Here is a 15,543-nt window from a genome sequence, read left to right on the forward strand (position 1 = left end):
TACTCTTGATGTAGTTTAGTCTTTATATTCTTAGTTGTAGGGCTTCTGTTAAGCTGGATCTCAGGCAGTTCTGAATAGCAGTTTTTCTGTAGTTTAGTTGTAATTTTTTTTTTAATTTATTCATTTTTAGAGAGAGAGGAGAGAGAGAAAGGGGAAGGAGCAGGAAGCATCAACTCTCATATGTGCCTTGACCAAGCAAGTCCAGGGTTTTGAACCGGCGACCTCAGGGTTCCAGGTCGACACTTTATCCACTGTGCCACCACAGGTCAGGTTGTAGTTTAGTTGTAATTTTATGTGGTTGTGGGAGATTGTGAGTATTACGTTTATCTAGGCTGACATTTTGACCGGAAGCCCAGTGTTATACCTTTATCTACTGAATGTCTCTGATCTCTCCTTTTATTTTCCTCAACCACTGCCTTAATCCAGGGTCTCATCTCCCCATACCTAATAGCTACAGAAAAGCTCCCTGTTCTAAACCATCCTCTTTCCACACATGCCAATTACCCTTTCCACTGATCTCAAATGCTTTGTTAGTTGGCTTCCTTTGCCCACCTAATTAAACTAAATGCTGCAACACCTCTAAACTTTTTGCATTTAAGTCAATAATATTTAAACACTTGTTGTTACATGTTAACATTTCCTTTCTTTTCTTTTTTTTGTTTTTTACAGAGACAGAGAGAGAGTCAGAGAGAGGGATAGACAGGGACAGACAGAGACAGACAGGAATGGAGAGATGAGAAGCATCAATCATTAGTTTTATTAGTTTTTCATTGCGCATTGCGACACCTTAGTTGTTCATTGATTGCTTTCTCATATGTGCCTTGACCGCGGGCCTTCAGCAGACTGAATAACCCATTGTTCAAGCCAGTGACCTTGGGTCCAAGCTGGTGAGCTTTTTTGCTCAAACCAGATGAGCCCACGCTCAAGCTGGCGACCTCGGGGTCTCGAACCCGGGTCCTTCCGCATCCCAGTCTGACGTTCTATCCACTGAACCACCACCTGGTCAGGCTCCTTTCTTTTTAATTTTTTTTTTATTCAGTGAGAGGAGGGGAGGCAGAGACACACTCCTGCATGCACCCTGACCAGGATCTACCTGCCAACCCCCATCTGGGGCCAATGCTCTGCTCATCTGGGTCCATGCTTGCAACTGAGCTATTATTAGTGCCTGAGGCCGAGGCTCCATGGAGCCATGCTTAACACCTGGGGCCAATACGCTTGAACCAATTGAGCCATGGTTGCCAGAGGGGAAGAAAGAGAGAAAGAGAGAGAGAGAGAGAGAGGAGGGGTGGGTAAGGGGTGGAGAAGCAGATGGTTGCTTCTCTTCTGTGGCCTGACTGGGAATCAAACCTGGGACATCCTCATGCCAGGGCAATGTTCTACCACTGAGCTAACCAGCCAGGGTTTTGATTTTTTAAAAATAATGTAGTGGCCCTGGCCGGTTGGCTCGGTGGTAGAGCATCGGCCTGGCGTGCAGGAGTCCCGGGTTCGATTCCCGGCCAGGGCACATAGGAGAAGCGCCCATCTGCTTCTCCACCCCTCCCCCTCTCCTTCCTCTCTGTTTCTCTCTTCCCCTCCCGCAGCCAAGGCTCCATTGGAGCAAAAGATGGCCCGGGCTCTGGGGATGGCTCCTTGGCCTCTGCCCCAGGCGCTAGAGTGGCTCTGGTTGTGACAGAGCGACGCCCCAGATGGGCAGAGCATCGCCCCCTGGTGGGCGTGCTGGGTGGATCCCGGTCGGGCGCATGTGGGAGTCTGACTGCCTCCTCGTTTCCAGCTTCAGAAAAATAAAAAAATTAAAATAAAATAAAATAAAAGCCAAATTTTATTTAAAAAAATAATGTAGTTATTGATTTGAGAAAGAGAGAGAGGGAGAGAAATATTGATGTTATTCCACTTATTTATGCATTTATTGGTTGACTATTGTATGTGCCCTGACCAGTGATCAAACCTACCACCTTGGCATGTTGGGACAATGCTTTAACCACCTAAACTATGCAGCCAGGGCCATGCTGTCATTTACTTTTGACCTACACCAGTATTTTTCAAACTTTTTCATGAAAGTACCTCTAACAACAGAAAATGTAGACTGTGTGGAAGAGGCTATCCTTAGGGATTATAGTCCTCAGCAACTTTTAAATGTTTCTCTACACACTTGGGAGAAATATTTTGGTAAACTCCTATCAATTTTTTTTTCTTGTGTTTTTCTGAAGTGAGACGCAGGGAGGCAGAGAGAAAGACTCCCACATGCACCCAACCGAGATCTACCCAGCATGCCCACTAGAGGGTGATGCTCTACCCATCTAGGCCACTGCTCTGTTGCAACCGGAGCCATTCTAGCGCCTGGGCAGAAGCCATGGAGCCATTCTCAGTGCCCGGGCCAACTTTGTTCCAATAGAGCCTTGGCTTCAGGAGGGGAAGAGAGAGACAGAGAGAAAGGAGAGGGGGAAGGGTGGAGAAGCAGGTGGTTGCTTCTCCTGTGTGCCCTGGCTGGAAATTGAACCCGGGACTTCCACACACCAGGCTGACCCTCTACCACTGAGCCAACTGGCCAGGGCCTCCTATCAATTTTTAAAGTTATGCAATCTCTTTTCAGCCTTTTGGCTAAGATCAAATGTAGGTATCTGTTCTTACTTAATCAGTTTAACATCTGATATGTCCTATATCTGAGTTAAACATATTAAATGTATTTTTGGAGCAAGGAGATGGAACAGGAGCTTGTTCGGTCCGTGCCATGCATCAACCCGGCACTGCAGTGCACCCAGGAACAACTCCTTAAAAAGAAAAAGTAATGCTGACTTTGCACTCTCCTGCATCTATTTTTTTAAATACGTTTTAATTTATTTTAGAAAGAGGAAGGGAAAGAGAGAGACAGACAGGCAGACAGAAACATCAATATATAATATTTGTAAATATGGGATCAAGCCAACAACCTCTTTGTATCAGACGATACTCTAACGGTCTAACCAGCTGAGCTATCTAGTCTGGGCTGCTTCATCTATTTTTGTCTTATTGTTAAAATAATGCTTTTAGTTACTGGTCAGTGAGCCAAATGATGCTCTAGGAAAATTTTCTATGTTTATCCGGGGCTTAATATAGGATACCTGTGCCCTTGGTTGAGAAAGACTCTGTAGCAGGGGTCCCCAAAATTTTTTACACAGGGGGCCAGTTTACTGTCTCTCAGACTGTTGGAGGGCCGCCGCATACAGTGCTCCTCTCACTGACCACCAGTGAAAGAGGTGCCCCTTCCGGAAGTGCGGCAGGGGGCCAGATAAATGGCCTCAGGGGACCGCATGCGGCCGCAGGCCGTACTTTGGGGCGCCTGCTAGGTTCCACCTGCTCTCTTTGTCCTCAGTCTCTTTCTGTGCCATTTAACTCCACTGCTGCCTAAAACACTCCAGTAGCTTCCATCAGTGATGCATCTCTCATCAGCTTGCTTTTTATTTTGGATTCAAAGCTCTCCATAAATGATCATTACAATTTTATTTCCAATACTAAGTTACTTTCTAACAAACTGAAATACTTTAGTTAGTATGTTCTCAATATTGAATTGAATCTGGTTGTTGGCAAATGTTTTACTTCAATAATCATCTAGCACAATGGTTCTTAAACTGTGTTTCCCAGACCAGAAGCATCAGCATTACCTGGGAGCTTGTTAGAAATGCAGATTTTCTGTCTTGTTTTACACCAGACCTGGTGACAGAAATTCTGGGTTTGGAGCTCAGCAGTTGGCTCTCCAGATGATTCTGATACAATTGAAGTTTGAGAGCCACTGGGCAAGCATTTCATTTTCAGATCTAAAACAGAGTAAGATATAGATTTTTAAAAAGAGCTTAATAGATATAAACTATTATTTAAACGTAAAATGTTCATTTTTAATACAAAATCTTAATGCTCACTAAAGGTTCTTTTACTGAATTCTGCTACTAAATTATATTTCATGAAGATCTTCTTAACTTAGGAAATGTGTTCAAAAGGAAGAACAGATTAAACAATTTTAAACTCATTTGTCTCCTCCTAGTGGTTGGCTTTTAAATATTGAGCACAACACCCCATTTATATTTCTCAGAAATCGTAGGTCTCAATTTTTAAATAAGATTCCTTTTATTAACTATAATTTCCCCCCCACACTAAATTAAATTGTTGGGGTTTTTTTGTTTTTTGTTTGTTTGTTTTTTGACAGAGAGAGGGACAAACAGACAGAAAGGGAGAGATGAGAAATAGCAATTCTTTGTTGTGGCATCTTGGTTGTTTGTTGATTGCTTGTTCATTGTTTTTCTCACATGTGCTTTGCCAGGAGGGGAGTTGGGGGGGGCTACAGCACAGCAACTGACCCCTTGCTCAAGCCAGTGACCTTGGGCTCAAGCCTGTGACTTTGGGGTTTTGAACCCGGTCCTCCGGGTCCCAGTCTGATGCTCTATCCATTGCACCACTGCCTGGTCAGGCTAAATAGATATTTCTCTATTATATCCAACTATGGCTGCACAAAACCAATTTTTCTTTTACATGGCTCCTTTCTCCTTTTTTTTTTAAAGTTAATTAATTAATTAATTAATTTTAGGGAGATAGAAGAAAGGAGAGAAAAAGAGAGAGAAACATTGATTTGTTGTTCCACTTATTGATGCATTCAGTGGTTGATTTTTGTATTGTCCTGACCAGGGATCATACCCACAACTTCAGTGTATCCAGGAGACACATTAATCATCCAAACTACCTAGCCAGGCATCTTACATGGCTCTTTATAATTATACTTGTAAGTTTTCCCTCCTTTTGTTACCAATAACATTTTCTTTCTTTCTTTCTTTCTTTCTTTCTTTCTTTCTTTCTTTCTTTCTTTCTTTCTTCCTTTTTTCTTTCTTTTCTTTCTCTTCCTTTCTTTCTTTCTTTCTTTTACCTATAACTTCTTAGTAGTAGAACTTCATTACTTAGATCACTTTAAAATGAGTTTTCTTCTTCTGTAGGATTGCTACAACACGCACACACACACACACACACACACACACACACACACACACACGGGCTAATCCTTCACTCCTCTCACCACCACCCCTTTTCTTGCAATGCCCCAGGAACCACACAAGCTCTCCAGGGTACTAGGATAGCCACTACCACCAAATCTCTTTTTAACAAACACTTTGAACCCTCAGACTCCCAGGCTATTCGCCTAGGGTATAAACAAATTCTTTTGACTTTTTTTTTTTTTTTGAGACAGTGAGACAGAGAGAGGAACAGATAGGTACAGACAGACAGGAAGAGAAACAATAATTCTTTTTTTTTTAAAAGATTTTATTTATTCATTTGAGAGAGGAGAGAGAGAGAAAGAAGGGAGACACGAGGGGAAAAGAGCAGGAAGTATCAACTCCCATATGTGCCTTGACCGGGTAAGCCCAGGGCCTTGAACAGGCAACCTCAGCATTTTCAGGTCGATGCTTTATCCACTGCACCACCACAGGCCAGGCAAGAGAAACATTAATTCTTCATTGCAACACCTTAGTTATTCATAGATTGCTTTCTCATGTGTGCCTTGACCAAGGGTCTCTAGCTGAGTCAGTGATCCCTTGCTTAAGCCAGTGACCTTGAGCTCAAGCCAGCGGCCTTGAGCTTCAAGCCAGTGACCTTTGGGCTCAAGCCAGCGACCATGGGGTCATGCCTATGATCCTACGCTCAAGCCAGTGACCTTTGGGCTCAAGCCAGCGACCATGGGGTCATGTCTATGATCCTACGCTCAAGCCAGTGACCCCACACTCAAGCTAGCCCGCGCTCAAGCCAGATAAGCCCACACTCAAGCCGGCGACCTTGGGGTTTCAAACCTAGTTCCTCTGTGTCCGAGGCCAACGCTCTATCCATTGTGCCACTGCCTGGTAAGGCTCTTTTGACTCTTTTTAAAAATTGTTTTTAGTGATTGGTTTTAGAGGAAGGGAGAGGAAGAAAGAGAGAGAAACATCAATTTGTTATTTATTTATGTATTCACTGGTTGGTTTTTATATGTGCACTGACTGGGGATCACACAATCAACTTTGGCAATATTGGGACAATGCTCTAATGAACTGAGTAAGCTACCTGGCCAGGGCTCCTTTGACTCTTACAACCAACAAGACAAGGTTTGATTTTTTTTCCATAAGAGTTTATTGAAGCCCTGGCTGGTTGGCTCAGTGGTAGAGCGTCGGCCTGGCGTGCAGAAGTCCCTGGTTTGATTCCCGGCCAGGGCACCCAGGAGAAGCGCGCATCTGCTTCTCCACCCCTCCCCCTTTCCTTCCTCTCTGTCTCTCTCTTCCCCTCCCGCAGCCGAGGCTCCATTGGAGCAAAGATGGCCCAGGCGCTGGGGATGGCTCCTTGGCCTCTGCCCCAGGCGCTAGAGAGGCTCTGGTCTTGGCAGAGCGACGCCCCGCAGGGGCAGAGCATCGTCCCCTGGTGGGCAGAGCATCGCCCCCTGGTGGGCGTGCCGGGTGGATCCCGGTCGGGCGAATGCGGGAGTCTGTCTCTCCCGTTTCTAGCTTCAGAAAAATACAAAAAAAAAAAAAAGTTTATTGATATGACAGGATACATTATGAAGATACTAATGACCTGCATTTCCCCCTTTATTCCTTCCAAGCAGATAGTTAGGCTATTTGTATTCCTTTGTCTGCAATGTCTAAAGAATGAAAAGCTGAAGCTACTTGAAGATTATGCCTTTTCCTATCTATTAGAGTCTGAGCTCACTGAAAAAATTATGCTTGATGTTTGAGAGAGAAAAGGAGAGGAGTGCCTTTATTTGAGTCTCTCCCTGCTGCCGTTTGCTCCGAGGAGCTGGGCAGCCCTCTCCGCGTTTCCGCGTTTCCGCTTTTCCTACCAGTCTGTGTGGCTTCTTTAGCGTTCCTGGGTTGAAGAGTCCTTTTAGTTTAGTCCAAAGTTGGTTTTTCCAGCTGATAGTTCATAAAATTAGTTTGTAATCCACATTGGTTCTGGGAGGTAGATGCTGGTACGTCCGCCTACTCCAGCGCCATCTTGTCTCCTCGAGTGCCTTTATTTGAAACAGAAGAAAAAAGGGGAGATTTCCTTAGGCTGGGAAGGAATGTGAGTTGGAGACATTAAGGTTTGCAAACCTAGCAGGGATTCCCATGCTCTGCAGAAACAGTCCCCGCACTTCAGGGGTTTGGGTCTTCAACCACAGGAACCTCAGCTGTAACGAGGGTGGGCTGAAGACCGGAGAGGTCGCTCCAAATACTAGATATGACCTCAGGGTATTCAGGGAAGGAATATGAGAGATTCAAGTTTCCTGCCATCCTGATGTGACAGGGGTTCAGTCAAGTTTAATTTCATCTAAAGAAAATGAAGAAACATGGTTTTTCTTATACACCCAAATTTGTGGTTGCAATTCACATACTAGGAAATACAACAAGAACAAAGCAAAAAGAGATGCAGAATACAGCTGTTACCAGACTTAAGGGGTCCATTTGCCTGCACTCATCAAAGGCTCAGTAAGAAACGAATGGGAATTTGCAGCCAAGAAAGTAAGAATTTATTAAGGAGATGGCTCCATGCCTGGAGTCACAGGAGCTCCTGCTCAAAGACCTGGGTCCCCCATGGCTTTCAGGGGATGGATTATACAGGGAAAGAATTATTAATCATGCTGACTAATAGAGTTGGGATCGTGGTCTCTACTGATTGGTTGGTGCTAGGGTAGGGGTAATTGATCGTTACATTTGGTTCTGATGTCAGCCATGGAATTCTTCTGTTCAATTTGCAAAGATTTGTTCTGTGGGATCATTCTGCTTTCCTTGGTCTGGAGCTAAAACACAACTGAGGCTAAGATATTATGATTAGTTCGAAAACTCTTTTTCAATAGTCAACAAACTGAGGACCTTGTTCCTAAGACTACTGGATGTTGATCTCAGGACCTCACTGTCCTGAGGGCTTAATGATTAAGCAAGGGAGAGGGAGGTGGACAAGTCAGGGTACTAGGTGAGGGCAGTTTGAGCCAAAGGATAAAAACCAAAACAAAAAGCCAGATTAAAGAAAGTAAGGGTTCTGCTTTCTGCAGTTACAATTTCCCCCTTCTTTAGATTGTTCCTCAGTCTTGAGGAATAAGGGGTGATGACCACTCTAATGACTTCCTGCTAAAAAAAAAGGGCAAGGTTAAGTATGAGAAGAATGGAATTTTTTGACTTTTGATTGAAATTGTTTTTGAGTCTTGGAAGGAGAATATTTGGTTTTCAATAACAAAAGGCAACAATTGAAGAAACAAAGGCATCCAACTAGAATTCCAACTGTGCACAAAAGAAAAATTATTATTGTCATTCCCAAATTACCAGGGAATGAAAGTAACCATTTGGTGAATGCACCTATATATAAGAGCTGTTATCTACCTTTTTTATGGCAGCGTCCATGTGTCTAATAGATCTGAGATGTTAGCATGTTACTCTGGGATGTAAGTACAATTTTTTTTAACATTGTTTTCTTTTTAATTTATTTATTGATTTTAGAGAAAGAGGAAGGGAGAGAGAGAGACAGGAACATTGATCTGTTTTTGTATGTGCCCTGACCGGGGATTGAACTGGCAACCTCCGTGCTTCCAGACAACGCTCCAACCAACAGAGGGCCAATATTCAGGCATTTGGCCAATATTCTTTTTTTATTAATTCACAAGTCCCTCCCTGGGCTACTGTTAAAATGTCTGAGGCCATATAATTTTGAAGAACCACCTTCTGTATTTGTGCTGTTTCCTGATTTAAGAGAAATATATTTGCCTGGAGTCATTGAATGTGGCTGCAGTAAATTTTGCTAAGGCTTGAATTTCTTTCTTTTCTTTTTTTTCAATTAAGAGGAGGGGAGACAGAGAGATAGACTTCCACATGCTCCCCCTCTGGTATCCACTGGCAAGCCTCCTACTGGCAATGCTTGCTAATCTAAGACATTGCTTGGCATCCGAGCAATGTGAACCTGCAATGTGAACCTGATGTGAACCTGCACAGCCACAACTGTGATGGCCAATGGTCATATACCAGAGAAGAGACTTATTTTCATTTCCAGCCTGTTCAATGTCTAGGACTTTATGTATGTAATGACAGATATTTGAAAAAACCCATCCAGCTCATTGAAGACCAAGATTAGACTGATTGGTCCATTCTAAGCAGAAAGGGGCCATAACAGTTAGAAACTCATGCTCTGCAGAGCCATCCTAGTCCATCCGAGAGAAGTGGTAACTAAGTGGGAATGTGAGGTCGGTTGGCAATGGGGGAAGGTCACGTGAGGAACCAGGTTCAGGAACATTGGCTGGAACTGCCCACATCCATGCCTGCCAAAAGAAACGGCCTAGAAGCACGTTGAAAAAGAATGACTGGCCTGACCTGTGGTGGTGCAGTGGATAAAGAGTCGACCTGGAAATGCTGAGGTCGCTGGTTTGAAACCCTGGGCTTGCCTGGTCAAGGCACATATGGGAGTTGATGCTTCCAGCTCCTCCCCCCCTTCTCTCTCTCTGTCTCTCCCTCTCCTCTCTAAAATGAATAAATAAATAAATAATTTTTTTTAATAAAGGAACGACTGTCTGTCAGCCAATGATATTTTGCCACATCATATCAACCCACCATCACCATTACCCCCCTGGGTGGGTGAGGCTGCACGACTTCTCTGGCCCATCTCGTGGACCAGAGAACTTCACCCAGGATGCGCTCTAAATAAAGCTTTTGCTATTCCACACTTGGTGGCTATGCCCTTCTTTCTTTCTTTCTTTCTTTTTTTTTTCATTTTCTGAAGCTGGAAACAGGGAGAGACAGTCAGACAGACTCCTGCATGCGCCGCACCGGGATCCACCTGGCACGCCCACCATGGGGCAACGCTCTGCCCACCATGGGGTGACACTCTGCCCACCAGGGGATGATGCTCTGCCCATCCTGGGCGTCACCATGTTGCGACCAGAGCCACTCTAGCGCCTGAGGCAGAGGCCACAGAGCCATCCCCAGCGCCCGGGCCATCTTTGCTCCAATGGAGCCTCGGCTGCGGGAGAGGAAGAGAGAGATAGAGAGGAAAGCACGGCGGAGGGGTGGAGAAGCAAATGGGCGCTTCTCCTGTGTGCCCTGGCCGGGAATTGAACCCGGGTCCTCCGCATGCCAGGCCGACGCTCTACCGCTGAGCCAACCGGCCAGGGCGCCCTTATTTCTTCCTCAGGAAATAATACCTTACATTTGGTGCCAAAACCTGGGAGGAGCTTAAAGCCTGCTGGGGCCCGTTCCTCTACCCTTCCCTTCCGAGGAAGAACAGGACCTCCAACCTCCCACCCACTTCAGCACACAGTGCAGTAAGTCCCCTGCCTCCAGCCTCCCCTCAGTTCTTTCTACCTCCGAGATTTCCTGTTCATAATTGCAGCTGTGTCAGGGACCTCTTATCTGTTCTGAGTGCGTGTGTGCCCATGGAGACATCCAGACACTCCCATTCTACCTAACTGTCTGGTGGCCAAAGGTTGAGTTGCGGGATGCCAATTCTCATCTCTAATCACTCCAAGGCTGAGGGCGGCCATAGAGGCACAGGAATCTAAACCTGACTCAAAAATACTCCTGGAGTGCCTTGTCCAGAATTTCTCAAACATTGATCCCTCCCTAAAGAAGAAGAAACTGATATTTTCCAATGTGGCCGGGCCACAATACCCACTGAATAACCAGACCAGGTGGCCTCCTGAAGGGACTTTTGATTTTAACATCCTCACCAATTTATAGAACTATTGCTAGAGAACTGGGAAATGGTCGAAGATCCCTTACATTCAGGGCTTCTAGTATTTGCACTCCCATCCTAATCTCTGTGCCCCTGCTCTTCGCGCAGGTCCTTTTAGCCAGAGAAAAGGCTCCGTTCCTGATCTTTTCTCCTTCGCCTACCCCCTTGAGGAACTCTCTCCCCCTCCTGCTCGACCCCCAGGGGCACCGCTCTCTCGGGACCCCTCTCTGGTCCATCTGCAGACCTCTTCTACTCCGGTCTCTTCCCTCTAGGAAGCCCCCTCCCCTGCCAGCCAGGAGCTCCTCCCTTCTCCACTGTGTTCTTACACCCCTCCCTCGTCAGGCCACCCTCCGCAGGCCATTGGCCCTCACTCAGGTTTGCAGGGCTCCTGACCCCGCAGCCCAGCCTCAGTCTTCTTGCGGGAAGGCCTGGCCTTGTCTTGCCTCTGGCTCCAGCGTTTCTGGCTGGATCTGGGTACTGGGCTTCCCCAGGAGCCCCCCTCCTCTTATTCTCACAGCCTCCAAACCCCTATCTAAGACCTGATGAACATAGCATTTAAAGTTTTTTGGGTTTTTTTTTGTATTTTTCTGAAGCTGGAAATGGGGAGGCAGTCAGACAGACTCCCGCATGCGCCCGACCAGGATCCACCAGGCATGCCCACCAGGGGGCGATGCTCTGCCCGTCTTGGGGCATTGCTCTGCCACAATCAGAGCCATTCTAGTGCCTGAGGCAGAGGCCACAGAGCTATCCTCAGCGCCCGGGCAAACTTTGCTCCAGTGGAGCCTTGGCTGCGGAGGGGAAGAGAGAGACAGAGAGGAAGGAGAAGGGGAGGAGTGGAGAAGCAGGCAGATGGGCGCTTGTCCTGTGTGCCCTGGCCGGGAATCGAACCCGGAACTCCTGCACGCCAGGCTGACGCTCTACCACTGAGCCAACCGGCCAGGGCCGCATTTAAAGTTTTTAATGGTTGGGAGGAAAAGGCCAAGGCTACTGACCAGACCTGCATGCTGTAGAACAGGGGTCCCCAAACTTTTTACACAGGGGGCCAGTTCACTGTCCCTCAGACCGTTGGAGGGCCGGACTATAAAAAAAACTAGGAACAAATCCCTATGGACACTGCACATATTTTAAAGTAAAGAAACAAAATGGGAACAAATACAATATTTAAAGTAAAAAACAAGTAAATTTAAATCAACAAACTGACCAGTATTTCTTTTTTTTTTTTTTTTTTTTTTTAATTTATTCATTTTTAGAGAGGAGAGAGAGGGAAAGAGAGAGAGAGACAGAGAGGAGAGAGAGACAGAGAGAGAGAAGGGGGGAGGAGCTGGAAGCATCAACTCCCATATGTGCCTTGACCAGGCAAGCCCAGGGTTTCGAACCGGCGACCTCAGCATTTCCAGGTCGACACTTTATCCACTGCGCCACTACAGGTCAGGCTGACCAGTATTTCAATGGGAACTATGGGCCTGCTTTTGGCTGAGATGGTCAATGTGCTTCTCTCACTGACCACCAATGAAAGAGGTGCCCCTTCCGGAAGTGCAGCGGGGGCCGGATAAATGGCCTCAGGGGGCCACATGCGGCCCGTGGGCCATAGTTTGGGGACCCCTGCTGTAGAAGGTAGCACTCAAACCCAGGCTCTTGTGGCAGCCCTGAGGCCGGCAGAGCAACAGGGGCAACGCATAGGAGGTGCCCAACCCAAGTCCGGCCGAAAAGAGGAGCCCCACCAGGAGCTTGCTTTAAATGTGGCAAAGAGGGTCACTGGGCCCTGCAGTGTCCCTGCTCAAGGCTGCCCACTAAGCCCTGCCCTGACTGCAAGCAGTCTGGTCACTGGTGGAGCGATTGCCCCTTTTGGGCAACAGGCTCTTCCTCGGAGCCTCCACACAGGACAAGCCTCCCAAATGGGAGGCCAAGCCAGCCAGGTGGGCCCATCGCTGGAACTCCTCGGCCTCAGGGATGACTGACGCGGGCCGGACTCAAAGACCCCCATCACCCTTGCTGAGCCCAGGGTAATGCTGCAGGTAGCGAGTAAGTCCATCTCATTTCTTGTGGACATGGGGGCTACCTTCTCTGTTTTGTCGTCATATTCTGGACCTCTAGTTCCCTCACAGGTCTCGGTTATGGGAGTGGAGGGGACCCCTTCTTTTCCTCTTCGCACGCCACTCCTGAAACAATTGGACGCCACTGTCAAAGGCTGGCAGCCCTGCCTCTGGGCACTGGGCGCAGCAGCCAAACTGACCAAGGAGGCTATTAAACTCACCCTTTCCCAACCCATCACTGTCTTTTCCTCCCACAGGCTCACCGACCTCCTTTCACACAAATCTCTTTCTCTATTGGGTCCTTCCCTCCTACAAGAATTTCACCTCCTGTTCATCGAAAACCCTTCAGTCACTCTTTTGCCCTCTCCCCAACTCAACCCAGCCACTCTACTGCCAGCTCCAACAACACTTCTGGAACCCACCCAATCTTGTACAGAGCTAATAGATTTCCTCAACAGACCCCGAGATGGATTATCAGATTCTTCTTTAAAAGATCCAGATCTGCCTGACCTGTGGTGGCGCAGTGGATAAAGCGTCAACCTGGAAATGCTGAGGTTGCCGGTTCGAAACCCTGGGCTTGCCTGGTCAAGGCACATATGGGAGTTGATGCTTCCAGCTCCTCCCCCTTCTCTCTCTTGGTCTCTCTCTCCTTTCTCTCCCTCTCTGTCTCTCTCTCTCCTCTCTAAAAATAAATAAATAATTAATTTTAAAAAACAAAAGATCCAGATCTAATACTCTTTGTAGATGGAAGTTCTGTAAAGGGACCCGACGGACGACTATGGGTGGCCTACACAGTGGTCACCGCCTCCTCCACCCTAGAAGCCCAACACTGTCAGAAAGCAGAGCTAATTGCCCTCACGCGGGCACTCACTCTGGCCCAGGGAAAATGCGTAACTATATATACTGATTCTAAATATGCTTTTCTTATCACCCACAGCTACTCTGCCCTCTTGAAGGAAAGGGGCTTCCATAATCAATGCTACCCTCGTTTCTGAACTTTTGCAGGCATTACAGCTTCCCACTGAGGTGGCTGTGGTACATTGTAGGGGCCATCAAACCTCTCAGGACCCGGTGTCCTTGAGAAATGCTCGGACCGATGCAGCGGCTTGAAACCTCACCCTGGGAACCTCCCCCACTCCTCTCGTCTCTCTCCACCTCCTTGAAACCTTCTTACACTCCTGAGGAAGAACAGACCCTCCTCAGAAAGGGTAGGGACATATGCAACCAGAGATGGATATTTCTCGGAGATAGAATTGCCTTACCAAAAGGACAGACTAAAAATCTCCTTTCTGATATCCACTATTCCTTACACATAGGGCCAAAAGCTCTCTATTGGTTCTTGTAACCACTCTTTTTCTTCCCAGGCCCCTGGCAGACTATCAAAAAGGTACACGCAGGGCCGTCTACTGGTTGGCTCAGCGGTAGAACGTCGGCCTGGTGTGCGAGGGACCCGGGTTCGATTCCCGGCCAGGGCACATAGGAGAAGCACCCATTTGCTTCTCTACCCCCACCCCCTCCTTCCTCTCTGTCTCTCTCTTCCCCTCCCGCAGCCAAGGCTCCATTGGAGCAAAGATGGCCCGGGCGCTGGGGATGGCTCCTTGGCCGCTGCCCCAGGCGCTAGAGTGGCTCTGGTTGCGGCAGAGTGATGCCCTGGAGGGGCAGAGCATCGCCCCCTGGTGGGCAGAGAGTCGCCCCTGGTGGGTGTGCCGGGTGGATCCCGGTCGGGCGCATGCGGGAGTCTGTCTGACTGTCTCTCCCCGTTTCCAGCTTCAGAAAAATACAAAAAAAAAAAAAATTTTAAAAATTAAAAAAAAAAAAAGGTACACGCAGCATGCACTATTTGTTCCAAAGTCTCTACACAAGGGGAACTCCGCCCCTGCTTCCCCACTCATCAATTGAGGGGGTATGAGCCAAGCCAGAATTGGCAAATTGACTTCACTCATATGCCTCCTCACAAAAAACTCTGTTATCTCTTAACTTTTGTTGATACCTTTTCAGGGTGGATAGAAACCTTTCCCACCTCTCAAGAGACGGCAGACACCGTTGCCTCCAATCTCGTTGAAAACATCATCCCGCGGTTTGGACTGCTGACTACCATCTAGTCAGACAATGGCCTGGCCTTCACTGCCCAAATAGTCTAGCACCTCTCTCAATATTACCTGGAGACTCCAGATACCCTATCACCCTCAATCGTTGGGTAAGGTGGAAAGGGCCCATGGCATCCTGAAGGGTCAGCTAACCAAACTTTCCATTGAGACCAGACTCTCCTGGCCAAACCTCCTTCCCCTGGCACTCACCAGAATCAGAGCAAACCCACGAAACCCCACTGGACTCAGCCCCTTTGAGCTGATTTACGGTAGACCATTCCTAATCAATCACAACTTACCTGTCAACCCTCCTCCTCTTGCCACATTCCTCCCCTTTCTATCCTTACTCCACCATCTTCTCAGGGAACACATGGACTGAACCCTTCCTCCCATAGGGGGGTCCAGATGAAGCACACCCAGCGGTTCCCCTCCAGCCAGGAGACAGGGTTCTTCTGAGGGAGCTCCAGCCCGGCTCCCTACAGCCCAGGTGGACGGGCCCCATATGGTAATACTGACTACTCCTACTGCAGCCAAGCTCTTAGGACAAACACTTTTGGTACCACGTCTCTCGCTTCACGCTTTCCCCCATGCAGGACTTCTGGCAGTCAGAACTACTGGGCCCCACCTGTCTTCGACTCACCAAAAGGTTGGGCCCTGCAGATCCTCCTGTTACTCCTGTGGCTCCCACCGGGAACCTGCCGCCAGAGTGAGCTAAAGCAGGGAGCAATGCTGTTACTATATCAATG

General features: G+C 47.5%; 1 non-coding gene across 1 annotated transcript; it reads left to right on the top strand.

Annotated features, from left to right (window-relative positions):
• Nucleotides 1–2,578: 2,578 nt before the first annotated feature.
• Nucleotides 2,579–2,770, top strand: LOC136316554 (U2 spliceosomal RNA). Its single transcript, XR_010727779.1, has one exon. It is a non-coding gene; the product is annotated as a U2 spliceosomal RNA (small nuclear RNA).
• Nucleotides 2,771–15,543: the final 12,773 nt, after the last annotated feature.

This window comes from Saccopteryx bilineata, chromosome 12 (genome assembly GCF_036850765.1).
Source record: "Saccopteryx bilineata isolate mSacBil1 chromosome 12, mSacBil1_pri_phased_curated, whole genome shotgun sequence".
In the NCBI taxonomy this organism is placed as follows: domain Eukaryota; kingdom Metazoa; phylum Chordata; class Mammalia; order Chiroptera; family Emballonuridae; genus Saccopteryx; species Saccopteryx bilineata.